General features: G+C 42.0%; 1 protein-coding gene across 1 annotated transcript in view; it reads left to right on the top strand.

The window, feature by feature from the left end:
- Positions 1 to 25,267, top strand: part of ANO2 (anoctamin 2) — a 137,986-nt gene that overhangs the window by 79,839 nt on the left and 32,880 nt on the right. The gene's annotated exons all lie outside the window — the stretch shown is intronic.

The following is a 25,267-nucleotide window of genomic DNA, read 5'->3' on the forward strand; positions in this document are numbered from 1 at the left end:
AGGGATTCAGAAATAGGTTGTTGTTGTTGTTGTTCCCAATGTCTGCTCCAGGAACTCAAGCCAAGGAATGAGAGCTCTGTTCAACTGTAAAATATTTTCCTTGAGAAAAAATGTGGAATCTACCGTCTGGGTTCAATCAGGATTAAGAATTAGTGTAACGTGGTCACATTCCTCCAGCAGACAGATGTAGAGGGCAGGTAGCCGCAAAGCTAAACGACAGACTTTACCGTAACTCTGATCATCTGCTTGAATGGGCAAGCAAGTGGAGATACTAAGGAGGGGTACTGGAGAGGGCAGCCAAATGAGCAGCAGTGACTACTTCTTCCCATTGCTAACCATTGTTATACAGTGGTACCTTGGGTTAAGAACTTAATTCGTTCCGGAGGTCCGTTCTTAACCTGAAACTGTTCTTAACCTGAAGCACCACTTTAGCTAATGGGGCCTCCTGCTGCTGCCGCTGCGCCGCTGCTGCACGATTTCTGTTCTCATCCTGAAGCAAAGTTCTTAACCCGAGGTAATATTTCTGGGTTAGCGGAGTGTGTAACCTGAAGCGTATGCATAGCTGTCAACTTACAGATTTGAAAATAAGGGACCAGCAGCCTCGAAAATAAGGGATCAGCAGCCAAAATAAGGGATTTTAGTCAACCAGCAGCCAAATGAAGCCTCACGCGGTGGTTCCCATAGCGTAGCAACCCGGCAAAGGGGATGCAGCAAGGAAAACCACTGCCACCTCTCTGCTGGGAAGCGCTGAGCAAAGGCGAATCCCCAGGCAATGCGGCTGATTTGATCGGTACAAAGCATGCAAGCTCCACCCCCCCAGTCGTTCTTAGACTCCTCATTGGGTGAGCAACGCAGCCAAGCAACACAGTTGGAGCCTCCCTCCTCCCTGGCCGGCAGGGAGGAAGGGAGAGGAGATGCATCATTTGAAACCCAGGAAATTTAAGGGACATCATCAATAAGGGACAGCAGCGGGACACAGCGCTGGGATGAGGAACTTTCCCACCAAATAAGGGACGGTTGACAGCTATGAGCGTATGTAACCTGAGGTACCACTGTATTTGTATGGAATAAAGAGCAGGTGAATGAACAGTAGCCAGCAAGGAGCATCTATTGCTGTTTTCCCCCAACCCTCTGTGAGGCAGATGAAAATGAACGGCTAGTACCATAAATGCTTCTTGGAGGGGTGGCTGCCATGGAAACCCCTGCCAAAGGCTCATCAAACCCAGGAGCAAGTATTTGGCAATGAATTTAGTTTTCAGAAGATTCAGACGCATGGTAGGGAAGATATTTGTCCCTTTCTCATAATGCACTGGCCTCATTTACTCTCACTCGCCATTAGGTGTGGATCAAAATGGCGTCCCAGTTAAACACCCCATTCAGTTTCACTCATAGCCCCATTTGGTTCTGATTCGGGGATATTTCTTTGCTCTCATGAAGAGGTCCTTTTTCGATTCTACATGTGGGGGATTTAACCTCAGCTGCCACAGCTTATATGATTGCAGAAATATTTTATAGGCTTCTGCAGTTGCATCTGCTGCAAATATCTTGCTGCAGGATAACAACGGTTCTTACAAATGGGGACTTCACATTTGTGAAGCCTGGCTGAAAGTTGTATCAGCAGAATCCCTGTATGCCAGGCATAGGCAAACTCTGGCCGTCCAGATGTTTGGGACTACAATTCCCATCATCCCTAGATAACAGGACCAATGGTCAGGGATGATGGGAATTGTAGTCCCAAACATCTGGACGGCCAGAGTTTGCCTATGCCTGCTGTACGCTCACTGAGCTTCAATTTCAGGGCAACATTGAGCAAGAGCTATAGTGAGTAGTGCTGTGCAGAAAATTTCTCAATAAATCTCAACAGTAGTTTTCTTCCAGTCCAACATAACAAATTTACCTCCAATAAATCCTTCATCTTTATTCACACATGTGTCTCTTTGCTGTGGTCATATATTAAAGCAGTAATCCATAGTTATTTACTTATTGTATTTACTTATTGTTTTAATTTGCACCCAGTCCCATATATTCCATTCCCATTTCCTGTTGTTCCATTTTTCTATCCTAATTTAGAAGAAAGTTCTTACACTTCCATTCTTTTTCCAGAAGTATTGCCAGTGGCTTGGTAGCTTTCCCCTCTAAATTCACTCCAAATTGTACACCGAATCCTTTCTTTCTCAGCTCTGCCTCTGCCAGATCAGAATATTTCTTATTCTCCTCCAACAACATAACTCCACTGTTTAACTTTCACTCCTCCAGACACCTGTGTGGAGGTCCTCCCCATTTCAGCATCTTGTTGTTGTTTAGTCGTTTAGTCGTGTCCGACTCTTCGTGACCCCATGGACCAGAGCACGTCAGGCACTCCTGTCTTCCACTGCCTCCCGCAGTTTGATCAAACTCATGCTGGTAGCTTCGAGAACACTGTCCAGCCATCTCGTCCTCTGTCGTCCCCTTCTCCTTGTGCCCCCCATCTTTTCCAGCATCAGGGTCTTTTCCAGGGAGTCTTCTCTTCTCATGAGGTGGCCAAAGTATTGGAGCCTCAGCTTCAGGATCTGTCCTTCCAGTGAGCACTCAGGGCTGATTTCCTTCAGAATGGATAGGTTTGATCTTCTTGCAGTCCATGGGACTCTCAAGAGTCTTCTCCAGCACCATAATTCAAAAGCATCAATTCTTCAGCGATCAGCCTTCTTGATGGTCCAGCTCTCACTTCCATATCTACTGCCTTACTATTCCACTCTCCTGTTCTGGCAGTTCTCCACCAATATTATTCTCCAAAGGGTCTGTGTCTTCGTTAGCCTCATCTTTCTCTGATCCATTTTCATTAACCATTTTATACATCTCTGAACTCTTCCAATTGCTAATTCAGTAGTTGCTGCATGGTGCCAACAGTCAATGGGGTGTCGAACAGTATTCCGCCCCCCCGCCCCCCATTACTAAGTGCTCTTGGTCTTATTAACAACTCAGTTATCTGAGCCTTCACCATATGGTCACCATAACTCAGATCACTGTACACAAATTAAAATATTTCAGTTAAAAATCTCAATATACATATATAATAAAGCCTAGATCACTACTAGCATTAGAAAGTCTGACATTAAAAAAAATATCTTTATCTGATGTCAGGACCTGCCCAGCAGGTTGTTGCAACTGCTGTGATTACAAAATCATACCACAATTGTTAACAATCCCCTGTTGAAGGCTATAACCTTCTCTGGAATTGTTAATCAATAAACCCCTGTTTATTTATATATCTACTATACATTATAGCTGATCACATGGCAAAATTATCTTTTTTTTAAATAAATATTTATTCAGATTTTTTTAAAATACAAATGAAAAAACAATAAACAATATAACATATATCATAACATAGTTTCATAACTTCTTTGGACTCCCTCACATCTCCCGCTCCCACTTTCATCACCATAAGTTTTTGCACATGGCAAAATTATCACCTGATTATACATTGTAATAGTGTATCCAGTTTTCAGTCCCATTATGAGGTGTGCAAAATCACTCTAGAATGACTCGGGTAAAGAAAGAGCAATTCACTGCAGGAATGGGAGGATTCAAAAGCATGGTTTCTGAGATTATCCAGTTCTTGCACAGCAAGCGTCTTAAAATACACTTTGTGATTGGTAGGACAGAAATGCTCCAGATAATAATATTCAGTAAACGTAAGAATTGTCAAATGCTCTTGTGCTGCCGCCACCAGAGAAAACCTTTCTCAGCAAGAAAGTGAGAAGGTGGTGGTGAGAGATTAGCTCTTCTGGGCAAGTGGCAATGTGGTGACACTCTACAGACAGTAACAGAATTAAGGTGGGGGATCACACTGAACCGAGAACTAGGCATTAAAGGGAAAGAAGGCAATCAGATATGGGGGTTGCCATCTCAGTGGCGGATCTTGGGGTCTCATATTTCAGTGGCACCCTGGGCAGTGCCAGAATTGGGTGCCCCCCACCTCTCGTGCTCCATTTTAAATCATAGTTGGGGCATCCCTTGTGGCACTAACAAGGTTCCGCTCCCAGTGTGACCGAACCGGTCAGGCACACCTAAATGTGTCTCTGGCCATCTTTGTGGCAGGCCTGAAGAACATTTAGTTGAGGACATGAGATTCTGCCATATAGAGCCACTGATTTTTGTGTTGCTTTTTCCAAAAAAAAAAAAAAAAAAAAGTCAACACATACCAAAAGAGAGAAAAGTGTCCCCCCTAGAAGTTTTTTCATGTTAAAGCTGTGAAGGTACCTGTGAAGGTAGCTTTTACTGAAACTTGCGTGTCTTTCTAAAGAAATTGCATAAAGGAATTGAGGGGATGCTTATCAAATTCGCAGGTGACAGCAAACGAGGAGGGATTGCTAATGCCCCAGATTCTAAATTACCTTAACGGATTGGAGAATTGGGCCCAAAGTAACAATATGAATTTCAGTAGGGACACCAGTTGAAAGGTTCTGCAGGTAGGCAGGAATAACTAGCTGCACAAATATAAGATGGGGGACACCTGGAGTACATGTGAAAAAGATCTAAGGGTCTTAGTAGACCACAAGCTGAGCATGAGTCAACAGTGTAACACAGAAGCAAACAAGCTAATGCTAGTCTAGGCTGCATCAGCAGAAGTCTAGTGTCCCGATTAAGGGAAGTAATAGTCTCACTCTATTCTGCCTTGGTCAGACCACACCTGGAATGCTGTGGCCAGTTCTGGGCACCACAATTTAGGAAGGATATTGACTAGCTAGAATGTGTGCAGAGGAGGGCAACCAAGATGATCAAGGGTCTGGAAATCAATTCAGTTGAGGGAGTTGGGCATGTTTAGCCTGGAAAAGAGGAGACTGAGGGAAGAGATGAGGCCATCTTCAAGTATCTCAAGGGCTGTCAAAGGGAAGATGGAGGAAGCTTGTTTTCACCTGCTCCAGAGGCTAGGACCCGAACCAATGGCTTCAAGCTCCAAGAAAGGAGATTCAAACTAAACATCAGGAAAAAATTTCTGACAGTAAGAGCTGTTTGACAGTGGAAGGGATTCTCTCAGGAGGTGATGAACTCTCCTGCCTTGGAGGATTTAAAGCAGAGTTTGGGTGGCCATCTGTCATGAATGCTTGAGCTGAGATTCCTGCATTGCAGCGGGGTTGGACGATGATATTTGAGGTCACTTCCAATTCTTCTACATTTCTATGATTCTATGAAATTCAATATTCTGTTTACCTCAGTGGAAACGACACATTGATATGCATGGTTTACTTGTTTCAAACAGAAGAAAACATATGGCTATTGAGAGTCAGCGATAATCTCCAACTTTAACGGTTAGTCTGAAAACATTGAGACTCAATTGTCAGAAGAATCTAATATAGATTGTGTATCCACTATCCACAACTATATAGATCGTGTATCCACTAGCCACTGACCCTAGTTCAATTCTTTGGAATTCAGCAAAGTTCAATACAGCAGAGTATGGAAACAGCATGTTCTTCTGTTGCCGTACATGAAATAGTCCTCACTCCACCCCCTTTATGGAACAGGGAGGAAATGCCCTTTGTGGGGGGGCATATTTAAGCGGGAATGAACTATCCTGAACTTGCATTTTGAAATATCACATTGTCTCTCCAGTGTGTACACTGAACTAATTACACTATCAAAAGTTGACAGAGCATTCCCAGAGCTAATTAATGATATATTTTTCTTGTTAAAACAATAATAGCATCTAGATTTAATTGCACTGATTTCCACTTATGTCACTATGTTGCAGTGACACTGATGCATATTTGTTTTATGTGGTAAGAAAGAATGTTTTACAGAGAATGTGAAGAGCTTCTAGGGAATGAAGAGACATTCCTTAATTGGACTCTATATCATCAAGAAGGCCAAGCTAGAATCACTCTTGTGACCAGTCATGAGTAAGGATAGACAAAAGTGGCTCAGTTGGTTCTGACATTCATTCACACTTCTGTCTGGTATTTTCCATTCTGCAGCAATTGGTTTATTTGCTCAAGTTTCTCTTTACTTCCATTGGCCATTAGTGCAGAAATATACACATTTTTATATACTGTATATAATTGCGCACAATAGACATTCATGTCTTAGCATGAACAGATATATACAAATGAATTACTTTCTCTGTGCATTGCATTTCAAGGTTAATGAATTTCCGGAGGCTAACTCTGTTAGTCTTTAGCACCAAAAGCAACAGAACCTTGTGGCAGCTTAAGGACAAAGTTAATTAATCAGCTAATGGCCTGTCAGAAAGCTGTCCATGCTTGAAGTTCTACCCCATGTCTACTCAGAAGTAAGTCCCATTCAGTTCAATGGGGCTTACTTCCAGGTAAGTGGGGTTAGGACTGTAGTCTATCACATTAGCACAACCACAAAGAAGTATTTTTTATTGCAATGTTTATTTCCTAAATGCATACTTCATACAGAAAATAGCTGTGTATGTGTCTCCTGAAATATAACACTCAAACTAATTTATGTTTTAGATGTTTGCAGTAAACATGATTTTGTGTTTGACAGCTTTGAATCCTTTATTGTGACAATGTATATTCCTGTCATGTGGAAAAGAATAATAATTATGTGCTCAGTTTGTTTTCGAATTCAACTGGAATTTGTCTGCATTACAGCAAGGAAACAAAAATTGCAAAACCAAGATTTAGGGGTTGGGTGGATGGTCAAAAATGAGCTGTCAAATCTCGCAACTGTAACAGGCTTGGTCTTTTAACCAAGGAGCACAGATGAAGTCTACAGGTTACAAAATAGGCAGGTTTTAAAAGATAACAAGAAAGAGGATGCAGTAAGAAATAATTCATATGCATTTCATAAGAGCAGCATGTCTTTTGAATATTATTCTCCCTTCAGTCAATGCGGAGAAGACGACATGGTGGAGGGTTGTACCTATGAGAGAGGACAGTAAATTTTTTTTAAAAAAAAATCCAGTTCTAGGCTGGAGAAGAATTGGGGCAAAAAGTCAAATGAATGGATTGGTAGACAGCAGCCAAGTACCAGCCAGGATGAGTCACAACTGGGCAAGATAAAATAGGGGCTACTTTCGCTGGTACATTGTACGTGTGAAGCAGACTAGGTGATGGGGATCAGTTGCACCAAGAAAGGGAAGGAGCTGTTGAGAGTGACTATCCTCCATTCTGGGCCTTTTTTATAACAAGTTTGACTAAAGGATTGATTCCAACTCTACATCATTTTTGGGGTTGCTGCTGCTTGTTGGCAGTCAAACACTTGTTCCTCCAGGAAGGGGACAGCTTGGCATGAATAACTGAGACCTGCCTAGGCAAGACAGGGTGTCCTATTCCGTCTCAGGTATGTGCTCCTAAGTTCTCAGCACAGCATCGATGAAGGGCAGAAGGGGGAAGAGTTGCTGTAGGATTTCCATAATGTTTACTTATTTCCCCGTTCACCAGACTACCTTTAATGAGTGCATGGGCCTAACACTGAGCTCTAGAGCAACTTCACAATTCTGTAAGTATATTGACATAACTGCAGAAGCATATTTACTGATAGAGTTGGTCTCCAAGTTAACGTTGGGGTTCTTCAGGCTTTTGTTGCTTGTGGGGTTTATGTGTCCACATTAGGACCCTTCTATTTTGGTGATAAGGGATGTGGGATGCGCTGTGGGTTAAACCACAGAGCCTAGGACTTGCCAATCAGAAGGTCAGTGGTTCGAATCCCCGCAACTGGGTGAGCTCCCGTTGCTCAGTCCCTGCTCCTGCCCACCTAGCAGTTCGAGAGCATGTCAAAGTGTAAGTAGATAAATAGGTACCCCTCCGGCGGGAAGGTAAACGGCATTTCCGTGCGCTGCTCTGGTTCGCCAGAAGTGGCTTAGTCATGCTGGCCACATGACCCGGAAGCTGTATGCCAGCTCCCTCGGTCAATAAAGCGAGATGAGCGCCGCAACCCCAGAGTCGGTCACAACTGGACCTATTGGTCAGGGGTCCCTTTACCTTTTTATTTTGGCGATAGCTGAACACCATGACAACAATGAGGCTGCGCTGTTATATTTTAGATCCATCACATGTTTGGGTATTCTACTCAGTTTAGAGTATGACTGCTCAGTCGAGACCACTGCACCCCTAAACAAAGGTAGAGGGGGTACGTTTTGTGATCCATCTAGGCAGCTGGCAGATCCAGATGTATTTCAAAATGCTCGGTCCCAGCTCCTGCCCACCTAGCAGTTCAAAAGCACGTCAAAGTGCAAGTAGAAAAATAGGTACCACTCCGGCGGGAAGGTAAACAGTGTTTCCATGCGCTTCTCTGGCTTCAACAGAAGCGGCTTAGTCATGCTGGCCACATGACCCAGAAAAACTGTCTGCGGACAAATGTCAGCTCCCTTGGCCTGTAAAGCGAGATGAACGCTGCAACCCCAGAGTCGTTCATGACTGGACTTAACTGTCAGGGGTACGTTTACCTTTATCCCTTTCCAACAGACTTGAGCCCATCAAAGTCCTTAGTAGTGGTACCTTGGTTCTTGAACTTAATCCGTTCCAGGAGTCCGTTTGAGTCCTGAAACCGTTCAAAAACCAAGGCATGGCTTTCAATTGACTGCAGGAGCTTCCTGCACTCAATCATAAGCCGCGTTGGGCGTTCAAATTTGCAAGCTGGAACACTTACTTCCGGGTTTGCGGCATTCAGAAGCCGATTTGTTCAACAACTAAGGCGTTTGGGAACCAAGGTACCGCTGTATCATGAACAAGTAAGCCAAGATTATGCAAATGGAGAAAGCATAGAACAAAGAACATAGGCTAGAGTCCGCTTTAGAGCAGACTCCATGATGGCAGTTTTTTATTGCCTCTATATATCAGGTGCCACCATTGCATATGCACAACGCAAGTAAAGCTTTTCTGGATGATAAATCTTCAAAACTAGAGCTCTCTTCAGGGAGCAAAGATTGTCTGTTAGTATGCTGGGGCATGTTTATCAAGCATCTGCTGATGAAATATTTAACATCTGCTGCCCCTACCTGCCTGTACTCCAAAATAATTTGTTGTTTTCTACTGTTGGACACTAAAAAAACCCCCAACAATTTCTGAATGAGGCCATTGTGTGGTCACCCCTAATCAAGCTGTTCCTTTAACCTTTAGACTGAAGTAATTATAGGCCTGTCTTCAATATAAGTGGCTGGTTAGGTCAAAGTTCTCTTAGATGAGACAGATTATTTACAGCCATTTTAACTTGGCTTCAGCTCTGGCTTTGGAACGGAAGTTGACCTTTGCTGAGAGAAAGATGGGAGAGTATGTTCTTTCCAATATTCTTGGGCTTCTCAGAGGCCTCCAGCATCATACACAATAGTACCGTTTTGAACTACCTGTCAGGCAAATTTGAGAAGGGTTGCTGTAGCGCCATTTCACAAGGATGAAAGAGGTAGGTTTTTTTTAACCTATATGCTCACATCCTTTAGAATATGGGGGAAATGGGCAAAGGTTTTAGCCCCAGGACTGTCACATATAATTCTGATACAACATCATCCTTTATTTCAAAATAAAATAAAACACCTTATAATGCAAATGTGTGGAAAGAACAGCAGTTACATTATTTGAAATATTATTATCGCAAGGGACAACCTCTTACGGTAGCAGAGAGTCAATTAGAAAATAATCAAAATTCATGGTGATTAGGATATCACTTGAGATCATTTCTTACAAAAATACAAATTAAACATGAAGCTACAAGAAAATTAACAGAATATGAAAATATAGTAATAGGAGATAGCATAATGACTAAGGAATTAGTTTCCCTTTTATCCAAAACGTTTATTGAGAACCACTTTTGCCCCCAACAAAATCTAAAAAGCTGGTGGGGATTAAATTGAGATTCAAACACTGAAGTGGATAAATGGAACAATTTATGGACAAAAGCAACTACTAGGGAACATTGACTAAATGTTCATGGATTGTGCATGGATAGTATTTAACACCAAGGTGCCTAAAGCACCTTGTGCATGGATAGTATTTAACACCAAGGTGCCTAAAGCCCAATCTTTCCCTCTTATGCTGGAGAGGATGCCAAATTGCAGGTACATACCAATGTATGTGGTGGGAATGTCCACAAATAGAACAATTTTGGTAGGAAGCTTTGAAAAAGATATCTCAAATTACAGCTCAGACAATCTGCATAGCCCAGTTTTTAGTCTTGCTTAATTTATATACTCCAGATATGGACAAACTGAGAAGTAAGGAATTTATATTTACAAGCACATTTATGTAATCAACCTCATTATTATATACTGTGAAATAGTGTTTCATATTTACCCCCCAGTGACTCATATTTTCTGTCAGTCATGTTATGGTTTATGTCCTGTTTTATGATTTATGTTTGTACAATTTTGTAACAGAAACTTTATTATTATTATTATTATTATTATTATTATTATTATTATTTACTGCTTCTTTGAAGAAGTGATTGGTCTCAACCACCGTGCAAGAGGAGGCTGAGAGGCTATTCCTGAAGAAGCTTAGAGCTCTTCCAAAACCTGTCCCCCTATTTATTGGAGAATTTCTTCTCCCGCAAAACAAGCTTATGTTTTTCTGTCTCATTTGTAGAGCACTGTATAATTCATTTAGAATCTCAGTGGGTGCTGCATGGAACTTACTTTATTGCTGAGAGAGAACTGGTGGAGATGGCGGCGTGTGTGTTTGTTTCATTAAGCATTTTCCTAGCTGGCTGCAATTCTTGATCCGAATAAGTCCCAAGAGGAGAAGGTAACTCATGGCATCTTCCCTTGGGCTTTTGCAGAACGGTTGGAAGCTGAAGAGGCTCACTACCTGGTCTAAGTGCACTTTGATGATATTGTTTTTAAGTTCTTCCTCTTAACCTTTTAAAAAGTTGGCTTGCAGGATGATGGGAGATAAAGATCTGGCCCCATAGCTCAAAAAGATGAACCCCCGTCCCAATCTATAACCATTACCAGACTGACTCAGTAAAGTTTTAATGGCGTCCAAGAAAGAAGGTTGTTTCTCCTTCTGAGGCATTAAAAATAGAAACATCAGAGAATGAGTTGTGCTAATGACCGAAGGAAATTTTGTCTACGTGAAGCTTGTCTACGTGAAGCTTGGGGCTTCAGCTGATGGCCATATATGGAAGAGTACACATCAACGCTCTTGGCGGTGTGTGGTGTGTGGTGTTTGGTTTTTATTTTTTCCATGCAGATGTATGTGGCAGAGAAAAGAAATTTAGTTCTTCATGCATAATGGGCTTTTACAGTTGTATGACAAAGGGAATATTTTAAATAGCTTTGTTTCTGGAGATTTGATTCTTGGTCAACAACTTGCGAGAGTGCTCAGTTTAGTCCCTGAAGATACGTATAAACGCCCTCCACCCACCCCAAAAGAGAAAAACTCTAATGTCAAAGTCTCGTTTTCCATTTGCATCCTATGAATTGTGTGAGAGAATCTGCAGGTAAAAAAAGCAAAGTGTGTTAATGTGAGGTGGCGCATCCAGCAAATGTCACCAAATTGGGCACTTAAGACAGGCCTGAAACTCATAATTTTGGAACAGGATTTATAAAAGCTCTATGTGATTTCATCATATCCTTCACCAAACAATAAGGGATTTATCAAAGGCAACAGAAATGAAGTGCCAGAAATGACTGGCAAAAAAAGAAGAGCAGGGCTCTCATCTTTGAAGTGCATTTCTTTCTTTTCTTTTCGTTTTACCTTGAATATCCCAATTAATCCCAGGGGCCTTTTACACGCGATTAAAGATATATGCATAAGTGATTTTAAAGGAGTGATGCATGGAATTCATATGAATATATACTTACTCTTTGTTCTATTTCCAGGAACTGAACTATTGCCTAATGCATTTTCCTTTCGAAATGAGTAAAATAAGTATGTAGGGCTGCCTGAAAAATTGCAGCATGCATTTTTGTGCTGTAAGAAACATTACGAAGTCTGGAGTGCTGTTTTTGTGTTACAGTGCTATCTGGCAATTTTCTTTTTTCCTAAAAGCATTTGACTAAATCAAGAAAACTAATGATTGCTACTTCAGTGATACCCAATCTGTGTGTCAGGGAACACTAGTATTGCCATGAGAGGGGATTGAAATGTTCTTTGCAAAATTAATCCTTCAGCATCCCCCACACTGTGCATGGTGAAAACACCTTGTGAAGTATTGACCCACCACTGCCAAATCAATATCTCAAGGGAGAGATGGGCAGCAGCATCTCAAGGGACACTTTGATGCTTAGGATTACCACCTTGGTTTATTTTTTTTGCAGCCCCTGTTCTGCTGCCTCTGACAGCACCTTAAAAGTAAAAAAAAACTCAGCAGGTGAAGCTGGTCGCTTCATTTCCATGCGAGGCAAAGCTACACCTGCTTAGTATCTGCATGCCAGCCTGCAGTTAAATGCATAGGTTGCCTGAAGATAAAAAGGTAAAGGTAAAGGGACCCTTGACCATTAGGTCCAGTTGTGACCGACTCTGGGGTTGCGGCACTCATCTCGCTTTACTGGCCGAGGGAGCCAGTGTACAGTTTCCGGTTCATGTGGCCAGCATGACTAAGCCGCTTCTGGCGAACCAGAGCAGTGCACGGAAATGCCGTTTACCTTCCCGCCAGAGCGGTACCTGTTTATCTACTTGCACTTTGATGTGCTTTCAAACTGCTAGGTTGGCAGGAGCAGGGACCAAGAAACGGGAGCACACCCTGTCGCAGGGATTTGAACCGCCGACATTCTGATCGGCAAGTCCTAGGCTCTGTGGTTTAACCCACAGCGCCACCTGCATCCTTACCTGAAGATACTAAACTAGTTTTACTAAAAACATTTAATAATAATACCTTTATTGTCATTGTACAATGAAATTAAACGAGCCTCCCCCCACCCACCCAAACACTCAATCTCTTATCGAACAACGCACCACCTCGCAAGTCAATTGTGCTATGTTATTTTCCATTCAACAGCCTAACAGCCCATGGATAGAAGCTATTTTTTAGCCTGTTGGTAATGCTGATTATACTTCTAGATCTCCTGCCCGAGGGTAGAAGATTGAAGAGGTGCTGGATGGGGTGTGAGCCATCCCTGAGAATTTTTCTCGCTCTCCTAAGGCAACGATCCCTTGTGATGTCATCTAGCAGACTCATTATATCATGGGCTGTTTTCACCACCCTCTGTAAAGACTTTCTATCCGTGGCTGTCAGGCCAGCATACCACACTGTGATACAATATGAGAGGACACTTTCTATTGTGGACCGGCAAAAGGGGTTCGTCAATTGTTGTTTATCATTGTTCTTTCGCAAGACCCTGAGGAAATGGAGTCTCTGTTGGGCCTTTCTGACCACCTGAGTTATGTTGATTTTCCAAGTGAAGTCCTCACTAAGGTAAATTCCCAGGAATTTAAAGGAGCACCCGCCCCCCGATATACAATGGGGCAGGTTCTCCTCTCTTCCTCCAGAAGTCCAACACCATCTCCTTTGTCTTACCCAAGCAGGTGCTTCCAAATACACCTAGAATTTTGCTGGGAGAGACAGGGGCCAGGCTCACTAATGCCCATCTAACACTACGTGGCGATGCAGACTTTTGAACCCTTTCTGGTTTTTCTTTTATAAATAATATTTATTAAAATTTTAAAGGTTACAAAAAGAAAGAGTAAAAACACCATATCAAACAAGAACAAAACAACACATCACAATAAGGAAGAAGAAGAAGAAGAAGAAGAAGAAGAAGAAGAAGAAGAAGAAGAAGAAGAAGAAGAAGAAGAAAAAAGAAAACACAGCTAATCTTCCCGTAACTTGTCTTTCATTTGTTTGTTTCCTTGACCTCCTCACACCTCCCTTTTTTGTATTCTAGTTCAGTTAACTATTTCAGCAAATCCTTTCCATCTTTTCCACTTTTTGTTCTGTAATTTATCTTAATATAATGTAACTTTACTTTCCCTCCTTTCACCAATTAACAGTCTATTTTTTCCTAAACCTTTATAACATTTCTGCTAAAACCACATAACTTCATTCCAACATAAAACCACATAACTTCATTCCAACATTCTTCTAACATTCCTTAATTTTACAGTGTTTCTGTAGATAGTCTTTAAATTTCTTCCAATCTTCCTCCACCGACTCTTCTCCCTGGTCTCGGATTCTGCCAGTCATTTCCGCCAGTTCCATGTAGTCCATCACCTTCATCTGCCATTCTTCCCGGGTGGGTAGATCTTGTGTCTTCCAGTACTTCACAATAAGTATTCTTGCTGCTGTTGTAGCATACATAAAGAAAGTTCTATCCTTCTTTGACACCAATTGGCCGACCATGCCCAGGAGAAAGGCCTCTGGTTTCTTCAGAAAGGTATATTTAAATACCTTTTTCATTTCATTATAGATCTTCTCCCAGAAAGTCTTAATCTTTGGGCATGTCCACCAAAGGTGAAAGAATGTACCTTCCGTCTCTTTACATTTCCAACATTTATTATCGGGCAAATGATAAATTTTTGCAAGCTTGACTGGTGTCATGTACCACCTGTAAATCATTTTCATTAAATTCTCTCTTAGGGCATTGCATGCCGTAAATTTCATACCTGTGGTCCATAACTGTTCCCAGTCAGCCATCATAATATTATGTCCGACATTTAATCATACCAGATTTCACCGTTTCATCCTGAGTGTTCCATTTCAACAGCAAGTTATACATTATTGATAAGTTCTTAATTTTAGGATCTAACAGTTCCGTTTCCAATTTTGATTTTTCCACCTGGAAGCCAATTTTCTTGTCCAAATTGTAAGCCTCCATTATTTGATAATAATGAAGCCAGTCTCGCACTTTGTTTTGCAGTTTTAATCTATCTCCCTCTTGTTCCAAAATTTCCCAATATTTCAGCCATTTGGCCTCCATATTGAGCTTTTTCTGAGCCTTCGCTTCCATTGGTGACAACCACCTTGGAGTTTTGTTTTCAAGCAAGTCTTTGTATCTTATACAGACATTAAACAGTGCTTTCCTGACAATATGGTTTTTAAACGCTTTATGTGCTTTGACTTTATCATACCACAAATATGCATGCCACCCAAATACGTTATTAAAACCTTTTTTGAACCCTTTCTGCATGTCTACGAACTTGCCAGAGAAATCTTGCAAACAGAGGCACAAAGCAAAAGCAAATGCTAGTGTAGGGCCAGTAATTGTGGCCTCCAGGACCAAAGGTGACCCCCGTAACCAGGAATCTTATCCAGCTTCCCAGCTGGCAGTGCAGAGAAAGTGGGTGCCTTGGTAGGGAGAGGCACATGGGATTGGTTGCCTTTTGAGAGTGAAATGCAGCTTTATCCCTTCAGCAGAAACGAGAAGGAAGCAGGAATTCAGAAGGTGAAAAGGTAACAATTAGGCAGATTGATGGGCAAGTATATAGGGAGGTTGGAAGAACCATGTTTCCTTCTCTATTAACATTTTGCTGATGTTACACTTTTTTCCTGTGTCAGGCATTAAGCAGGGGGCACACCTTTCATTAATGAAAGTGTTATCAAACTATAACCACAGATGAGGTTTTGCTATAGACAGGGTATGACATCATAGCACCTTTCTTGAAGGGCAAGTCACAGATAAAGTATTGCAGTGTGTTTAAAATCTTCAGCAGTTAATTGTCCCTCTTGGCTATTTCTTATGCTTAACTCTTTACCATGTTGGAAAAGGGAAGAGAGGCATTTAAATGAACACAAGTGTGGCAATCACACACAGGGCCCCCGGACATTTGACAGTCTGATGACCCTGTGCCACCACTACGATTGCTTTTTCTGCTGCCACCACCCCACTTCTCACGGGGACATACGGAGTCCAGTCAGTTTATTAACATAAACAAATAATCAAGTTTATTTTTAAATGCAGGAACAAGCTTATGGTTTCAGTTAGCTTTTCTTGACAGTTTCTTTTTCTTAGTTCCTAACAACTCCAAACTGATTATTCCAACTGTCTGACTCCACCTAACAATTCCTCTCACTCTCTCACAATACAACTCTACCAACCCACACCTGAACCTCCCTCTTCCTTCTTCAACTCCCAAACCTCAACCCTCAACTCAACTGACTTTCAAAACCTCCCACTCTAACTTTTATTCCCCCCTTGCCAATCACATCACACCTATTTTAACCCTTTCCTTATGACCCATCCTAGGAGTCAAACGCCACAACAAATAACTCAGAGCTTGATATTCAAGCCAAACGGAGAGCTTGGCCTGTGACTAGAGAGTCAGAGTGCTTTTCGCCTTTGCACTGCTCCTTAGCACTCTTCAATGCTAAATTGGAGCAAACATCAATTCAGAGAAAACCTGAATAGCTGTTTGCTCCAATTGAGTGCTAAAAAGTGATTTTCCGAGACAGCAGGACAAGAGGAAGCAGTGTGGATAAGCCCTGAGTTGTGCAGGCTCAGGAAAGTTTGGCTTTTTACCCAACAGAAGGTGTGCTTTGACATGGCACAAAAGTTGGTCCTGCAGTCTATTTTATGCTGCATTCACTCATTAAGTACTGGGCAAGTTAGAAAAAGAAATAAAGAACCTGCCTTAGAATTTGGATGCCACCTGTGACTAGAGTCTTAGCGACCTGGGCAGTGTCTTTGTGACAGCCAGCATAACTTGTGATCCAGAGCTACCAAGCTGAATTGCAGCCTGTCAGCCATGGAGAGTGGTTTACCAAGTGTTTCCCCTTTCCTTTATTTATTTGTTATTGCTTTGGTTTTCACAGAGAGGAGAAGCATGAGGGTTATCAAGCTCCCGATCACCTGCTATACAAAACCAATGAGCTGCAATTGGCTTAATTGGCCACCGGCAGGACTGTCACCTAAACAGAAAAAAGCCCAAACTGCCCTTTTGCTTTCTTTCCAGACGGTTTCCAGAAAATCATTTCAGGACTCTTCCACTCCCCCTTTAGCCTTTTTTTTTTTTTCAAATGTTCCACCACAAGCCCTGTTCGAATAGCACTTTTTAAAAGAGTTGGCAATCCTGCTCACATGTGTTCCAGCATGCCAGCCTGCTTTGGGGCTAAACCTGTCAAGGAAGCACGACACACGTGGATATCTCATATTCATACCAGTTTTTCTCGTATTGCCCCACTCCCCATGTTTTGGATGTTTTCCCACATCCCCTGCCTTGCCTTATACTCTCTCCATTTGCTGGTGGTATTACTTGCATTGTCAAAATTCAGCATGAAAACAAGATAATATAAAACACGGAGCAAGATTTAGAATCTGTTTTAATAATAATAATAATAATAATAATAATAATAATAATAAAATTATTTATACCCTGCCCTGCCCTCCCCGGCCAGAGCCAGACTCAGTGTGGCTAACACCAGTAAAATTACAGTAAAATCATAAGGGGGGGGGCAATTTAAAATACAGGTTAAAATGCAATTTAAAATGCAGCCTCATTTTAAAAGTAGCCCATAGATCAAAAACATAAGGGGAGGGAAACATAAGGGTCAGACTGAGTCCAAACCAAAGGCCAGGCGGAACAGCTCTGTCTTGCAGGCCCTGCAGAAAGATGTCAAGTCCCGCAGGGCCCTAGTCTCTTGTGACAGAGCGTTCCACCAAGTCGGGGTCAGCACTGAAAAGGCCCTGGCCCTAGTTGAGACCAAGAACTACAAGCCTGAAATTTGCTTCCTTCCCACTGGGAGAGCGCCATTTTGTTGACTGCTTTCTGAACCACCTGACCTTGGTCATCTTTACACCAGATTTGTAAGGTAGGCCAGTGTTGTTGTCTTTCTCATATTGGAGATGGGAGCTGAGAGTGAGAGGCAAGGATGTGAAAATCCAGCTACCCTCATTGATGGCAATTTAAAAATTAGGTCTGGCAAGTGTCATCTAGGCAGCTGAGGGCAGCAAGAAACCTGTTTCTGTTGCCCCAATATGAGCTGCTATGTGTGGGACCTGGCTGGTATCTCCTTATAATAATAGCAACATGCATATAGTGCTTCTCTCTCACCCCAGAGTAATTACAAACATCAACCACTAATTGGAGGAAGGGCTCTCAAGTCAGACTTAGCTGTGGAATGCATTTGGCTCCAATTCTGTCAGCACTCAACACCCGAGTTTGCAAATAGCAGAACTGATGATAGATAAAACGATTAGTTAGATATCTCCTCCATTAGCAATGCAGATTGAGGAGTTCTAAAATTTCCCAAACAGTGTGTGCATAAGGCAATATTTCACCTATCTGACAGCAAGCCATTCTGAAATGTGCTAGCCTGCCTGACTGTTGGCATACCTTAACCGGTCCTCTTCTATGAGTGCCTGAGGCCAGGGGTCAGCAAACTTTTTCAGCAGGGGGCCGGTCCACTGTCCCTCAGACCTTGTTGGGGGGAGGACTATATTTTTTGGGGGGAAATGAATTCCTATGCCCCACAAATAACCCAGAGATGTATTTTAAATAAAAGCACACATTCTACTCATGTAAAAACAGCAGACAGGCCCCACAAATAACCCAGAGATGCATTTTAAATAAAAGGGCACATTCTACTCATGTAAAAACAAGCTGATTCCCAGACCATCCGTGGGCCGGATTGAGAAGGCAATTGGGCTGGATCCGGCCCCTGGGCCTTAGTTTGCCTACCCATGCCTGAGGCCCACACCTGAAGCAAGTACAGTGGTGCCTCGCAAGATGAAATTAATCCGTTCCGTGAGTCTCTTCGTATAGCGGTTTTTTCGTCTTGCGAAGCAAGCCCATTGACAGCTTAGCAGATTAGCGCTATTAGCGGCTTTTAGCGGCTTTTAGCGGCTTATCAGCTTAGCGGATCAGCTGATAAACGGCTTAGCTGCTTAGAAAAAGGGGGGGAGGGGGAAAAACCTGCAGGAACTCGCAAGACATTTTCGTCTTGCGAAGCAAGCCCATAGGGAAATTTGTTTTGCAAAGCGCCTCCAAAACGGAAAACCCTTTCGTCTAGCGGGTTTTCCATCTTGCGAGGCATTCGTCTTGCGGGGCACCCACTGGTGAAGTCAGATCAGAGGCAGGTGAAGTAAATTAAGTCCAGTCAACATTTGCAAAATCAAACCATTAGCAAACAAGGTGCAATCAGTGGTTGTCTTGCGCAGAGGGCAGAGAAAAACAACACCCTTGTTTAGCTGGCTGAAGTTGTTGCCCCAGCAAGGAGCTGTCAGGGTTGTTACCTGACCCTCATTTTGCAGTCTTTGACTTCCACAAGGTTGGTAGATCAGGGGTCATGTTCTTCGGTACGGCTGTGTCATCTGGTTGGGGGAGTCCCAAATGGTATACGGATGGTTCTCCCCACTGAAGAAGAAACCTGAGCTTCATCCTCATCAGAGTCCTCTGCCGCACATTGCAGGTCCCAGGATGATGCCGTATCCTAACTTTGCGTAGCGCAAGCATGTTGAGACACAACATACATAGGTTTGGGCTTTAGAAATATGCTTGTCATTTTATATCACTTCAGGTCAGTGTGAACTTTCTCATTGAGCACATTTGCACATCTTGAAAACTCTCTCTGTGTGTATGTGTGTGTGCATGCATGTAACGTGTTGCCATGAAGTTTTCTACATCAGATACTGAGAATCTAGTATTAGGTACTCATTGGAAAGCAGAAAAGCCATGGGGTCAAGTAGGTTCTGCCTGGCTTGAACTTTATCCATCAGGAAGAGAACATTTCCTGCCCTTAGTAAAGCAGATTGCCAAATTCGGTTGGTTTTGTCGCTACTGTCATACCCTGAAGTTAATGCCATTCTGAGTTTCACCTTTTAAAAATGTAAAACAAACTTGTTTCCTTGCACAAACAAGTAACTTGTTCTTTGTTTAGTTTTCTCCTATCTGATCAAGCTCATTTGTGGTGAACAAAACATTAAGGAATGATGCCCAGCAGAAGAAAAACAAATCTTTTCCTAATAACGATGCACGTTTTGTTAAAAGTTTCCAGATGCCTAATCTGTTGCTAATTTGGTTGTCCTTGCTTGGGCACAAATGAAACAGTATTAGGATGATTCCATTTTGTAGCCACATTGATGCTTTTAAGTTTAAGAAGTTGTTCCATTAGAACCACTGAGTTCTGTTGGGTTGGATTGTATGTACCAATGTAAGTGATTTGTGCTGTGCAGACTTGTTTTTTTAATAGCAAAATTAATACAGAAAAGGGACTAATAATGTGGGTAACACTCTATGTCTGAGATCCACATCAGTCATAGGATCAGACTTGGGGCGAGGGTGTCTGTGCTAAGGGAGAGATATGCAGGTCTTCCCTGTATATTTTTAAAATTTAAATTATTTCTTATTCCCTCAAAATTAAGTTTAGGGGGAAATAATTGGCAACTTTGGTCCCAGGTTTTGCAGCCATTGCACACTTAATGGAACTTCTTCTGTAACCTTGGACCTCATCCCCCAGGACTCCTGGTGGTGATGAGAGGCAGAGGGTGGCACACACAAAACAGCTTGCCTAATGGTCTCCATTCAGGTCCTCCATGAATCACCGTTCAAGATGTGCAAACTCCCCCTCCCATCCGATATATGTTGCTGGTCTCTCTAATGCCTCAGATTCCCCCTGCCCCCAAACATAATGTTCTACATTTGCCGTGAAAATTTGTATTTTGGTGATATTTGGTGTAAATGCCCAATTCTTACGCTGCGGTAAAGAGGAACAAAAATTCAGTGCTCCCAAAGGGGTACCCAGATAGCATTTGAAGTCTTATTCTCATCAGGTCTCCTTGATTAGAATCTGAGCCAACTGTATCTTTTGTCCATGATCCTTGCTGTTACTCCTTTTTAATAATATATTCTAGTTCATCTATTTTTAAGGGGCATTAATAGTTGCACGTTGTATAGGAGTTAATATAAGGAGTGTTAGCATGTCATCTAAACTGGCAATTATATCATGTTGTAGATCCTGTAGAAAGAAAAATACACTCAGAGGAGTTACATGGAAAGTATCAGACATATGAAGGGCAGCCCAGGACGCGAGGCCTCTGGAGAGAAGGAGAAGGCAGTGAATGTTGGAACGCCTGAGCGTCCTCCTCTCGCTTGTCACTTTTAATCACTGTCAATAACTTTTTTTGTGGCTGAGTCACATTCTCGGAGTTGAGCCTGCCAGCCAGAGTCTCACAGTTGTTAATTGCGGTGATTCCAGGAGAAGGTTTTGGAAGGTGGTATTGGGAGAATGTTGTTCCTCCCTGTACGAATTTTCGTCCCGGGTTTCTCAGGACTGTAGTATCATATCCTATATAACGGCTGGATCTAGACACATGAAAGAAGCATTTCAGTTCAAAGCGTGGTAAACTTCATAAAGGGAAATCAAGTTGGCGAAAGAACCATATGGTGCCACAGTGTTTTATAATGCAGGTCCAGTATACCTGAAGGAGCGTCTCCACCTCCATCGTTCTGCCCGGACACTGAGGTCCAGCGCCAAGGGCCTTCTGGCGGTTCCCTCCCTGCGAGAAGTGAGGTTACAGGGAACCAGGCAGAGGGCCTTCTCGGTAGTGGCACCCACCCTGTGGAACACCCTCCCACCAGATGTCAAAGAGAAAAATAACTACCAAACTTTTAGAAGATATCTGAAGGCAGCCCTGTTTAGGGAAGCTTTTAATGTTTAATAGGTTATTGTATTTTAGTGTTTTGTTGGAAGCCGCCCAGAGTGGCTGGGGGGACCCAGCCAGATGGGCGGGATATAAATAATAATAATAATAATAATAATAATAATTCATACAAAATCGCTTTTCTTTACTAATGTAGCTGAGGCCAACATCGAGTGCCATTATGTGTCGACAGAGCAGCAAAAGTGTGTATCTCATGTAAGAGTATTGTGTGTTGGATAGGGAAGGAAGGATTCGGCAAGGCAGCGAATTATTCTCTAGGTACCGTTTCAACACTTTCCCCCTGTTAGGTTCCTCCAGTACTACTGAGGAAAATATCTGTAACCTAGAGGCAGGCGAAAGGACCATTAAGTGCTGCTAAGAGACTTCAGCATAACATTGTAATTTGAGCAATACAAATTGCAAAGTAAATTTGCCAACTGGCTTATTTCCATTAGGCCAAAGTTAGTTTTATTATAGCAAATAATGTTGGTTGAATGGGTAATTTTTGCAATAGATTTGTGATAAAATACTTTCTGTCAAGAGATGTAAAAGCTTGGACAGGTGGAACCTGTTTAGCAAGGCATTTTTTAAAAAAAAAAATTAGCAGGAAAAGCATCGTGAAGGCAGCAGAATAATTGTGATTTTATTTGACAGTTTGTGGAAGAGCAGATGTAGGCACATGACATTAATCTTAAAGCTGTATGTTAGTAACTTTAATGACTATCCAGTTCAAATACTGCTATGGTACTGGAGTAATTAAAATGAAATTATAGTCTTAAAAATTGCTCTGTCTCTTTGGTATCTGTTTATTGTTCCAATAATTAACCTAGTAAAAATGCTCCTTTCATAAGTAAAATATGTAGGGAGGGTGATATTTTATTGATTTTGTGACACAGAAAAACCCCACAGAAACAAAATTGAACTTTTCAAATGAAGTTCAAAAGTTAATCTATTTTTATGGGCTTTGCAACGTACCAACCAAAGCTTACTTAGCTTTGCTTGGTTGAACCGTTTAATTAATTTGAAATATATCCTTTTAGTTTCAGTCAACTTTAAGTAATTGTGTTTGGTTGGCTTGCTTGCTTAAATATAAGAAGTAGATAAGTTAAAATGAATTGGTTGTGGCTTTGTTAAACAATCAGTTAAAAAGAAAATTAAATGTTGTTACAATGGCACATGATTTCTCGTATAAAACCTCTGGAGTTCAAGTAGCCAGAGCAATGCTCAATAGCAGCCATTCTACAGTGAATATTCTAGCAATATGGGAACATAAAGTTCCTGAGTCAATCCCTTGTATATTCTCTTTAAGACATCTGTTTTCTTAGGATTTTAAAACTATTTTAAAAAATGGTGTGAAAAAACAGTCAGCAGTTCAATCATATATTGGACTCACTGAGTTCAGTGGAACTTTTTCCTGGGTAGGTCTGGATATTTAGGATTGTAGCTTAAAATTTCTATATAGAAGGCTGTGTTATATCTACAAAGCTTGTGTTAAAATGAACAGCCCAAATCACAAAGAAGGAAACTTAAGTCGCCAGAGCTAGGAAGGGCGTTTTCCTGAGCCACTTCCAGATGGTATAAGCATCATTAGCCCAGCTGAATCGGTGGCCTAACTTTTTCCAAGACATCTTTATGCATTCAGTGCTTCTTCGACTTTCTGTACTATTCATACATTCATATGTACATAGGCCTTGCATCCACACACTTCCCACCCCCCTCAAAATAAGGTGAAGGGGAGGTCGGGAGAGGAAGAATCATAGCAGCTGAGTTTTGTTCTCATCCAGTTTTCTTATATGCAAGCAGTCCTGAGTCATCATGACACATACGAGATTTCTAGAGGGTGATAACGCAGGTCCCCTTAGTTTGTCTTAAAGGTAAAGGGACCCCTGACTATTAGGTCCAGTCATGACCGACTCTGGGGTTGCGGCGCTCATCTCACTTTATTGGCCGAGGGAGCTGGTGTACAGCTTCTGGGTCATGTGGGCAGCATAACTAAGCCGCTTCTGGCAAACCAGAGCAGCGCACGGAAACGCCGTTTACCTTCCCACCGGAGCGGTACCTATTTACCTACGTGCACTTTGACGTGCTTTCGAACTGCTAGGTTGGCAGGAGCAGGGACCGAGCAATGGGAGCTCACCGCGTCACGGGGATTTGAACCACTGACCTTCTGATCGACAAGTCCTAGGCTCAGTGGTTTAACCCACAGCGCCACCCGTGTCCCCTTCTGACCATAGTTGCATTATAAAAATGAATACCTGTAGCTATTCTTTGGCCGCTTCTGCTGATGGTTTTTTTTGGGGGGGGGCAGGGAGAGATTGGGATTTGCAAAAGCAGATGTGTTCTTAAGAAATAGGTGCACCCTTTTGGTGGAAAAAGTCTTCGATTCAGCCAGCCACATGACTTAGATCAGACCTGTCCAACAGGTAGATTGTGATCTACCGGTAGATCACTGGACGTCTTTCTTAAATTACTGGTAGATCACTGGCTCCCCCCAATGAAGCTCAACAAGTTTGGGTCCCCTAAAAAAAGATCAACAACAACTTTGACCTGAACCCCCCAAAAAGGGGGCCAATCACTGCCAGTTTTTAACTCTGTGAGTAGATTGCAGTCTCTTGGGAGTTGGCCACCCCTAACTTAGATGTAACAGCTACTCTTCTGTTTCAGAAGTCATGGCATAGCCATACAGTGGTGCCTCGCAAGACGAAATTAATTCGTTCCACGAGTTGCTTCGTCTTGCGATTTTTTCGTCTTGCGTAGCACGGATTCCCCGGGTATTAACAGCTTTAAGAAAAAGGAAGCAAACTCGCAAGACGTTTTCGTCTTGCAAAGCAAGCCCATAGGGAAATTTGTCTTGCGAAGCACCTCAAAAAATGGAAAACCCTTTCGTCTAGCGAGTTTTTCGTCTTGCGAGGCATTCGTCTTGCGGGGCACCACTGTATTTAGGAAAATAATATAAGCAGCTGTGAATATGTGTGTTTCTTTGTGTGGTGTGGGAATTGGAGGGACATATTTTGCTGGTCATGGGGCAACTATTTACTGATGCTGCTACATGACACAAAAGGCGTGTTAGTGATATAATGTGTAGAAGGTAGACCATAATAGATTTGCTTGCTGACAGGATGAGTAAGCCAGAGAAAACAATGAAATAAGACAAATAGCAGTTCTTAATTTCTAATTTAAAAAATTGAGGGGGGGGGACCCTAGGGAAGAAATGTCTACAGTAAAAATTCAGTCTGCTTTTTCAATTATAGATCGTATGAGAGTAATGTGTCTTCATATATTGGATAAAATTTGGGATGAACAAGAAATTTGGTTCAGTTTGCATTATAATGTATGAATCTACCCAATTTGCACTTCCCAAAACAATATGGGAAATGTGCACTTCTCCAAATATCGCAATGACACACTGAAACACTGATAAATTTTCACGCACACTTTAAAAAAATCACAAAAATGGTGTAGAGATGTGAAGGGCTGACTTTAAGAGTGGGAAAACAAGAAACTAAGAAAAACCCAGATTAACAGATAAAATCTAATTGAAGGCAAGGGGGGGGGGGCATAGTAACAACTAAGGCAGAAATCATTTCCACACTTATTAGGGACTAAGATCTACTGGAATCCATCAGTGATAGTGAACTAAGTTTTACTCAGAGTAGACCCATTGAAATCAAGAAACTTGATTAAGGTAGTTAAAACTTAGTTGAATAACACCCAATGGGACTTCTGAATAAACTGTTTATGATTGCACTGTATTTCATCACACTGATTCCAAATTGCGCTTAACTTTTCACCTTATTTATTTACTTG

This window comes from Podarcis erhardii (assembly GCF_964252035.2).
Source record: "Podarcis erhardii genome assembly, chromosome: 5".
Taxonomy (NCBI): Eukaryota; Metazoa; Chordata; class Lepidosauria; order Squamata; family Lacertidae; genus Podarcis; species Podarcis erhardii.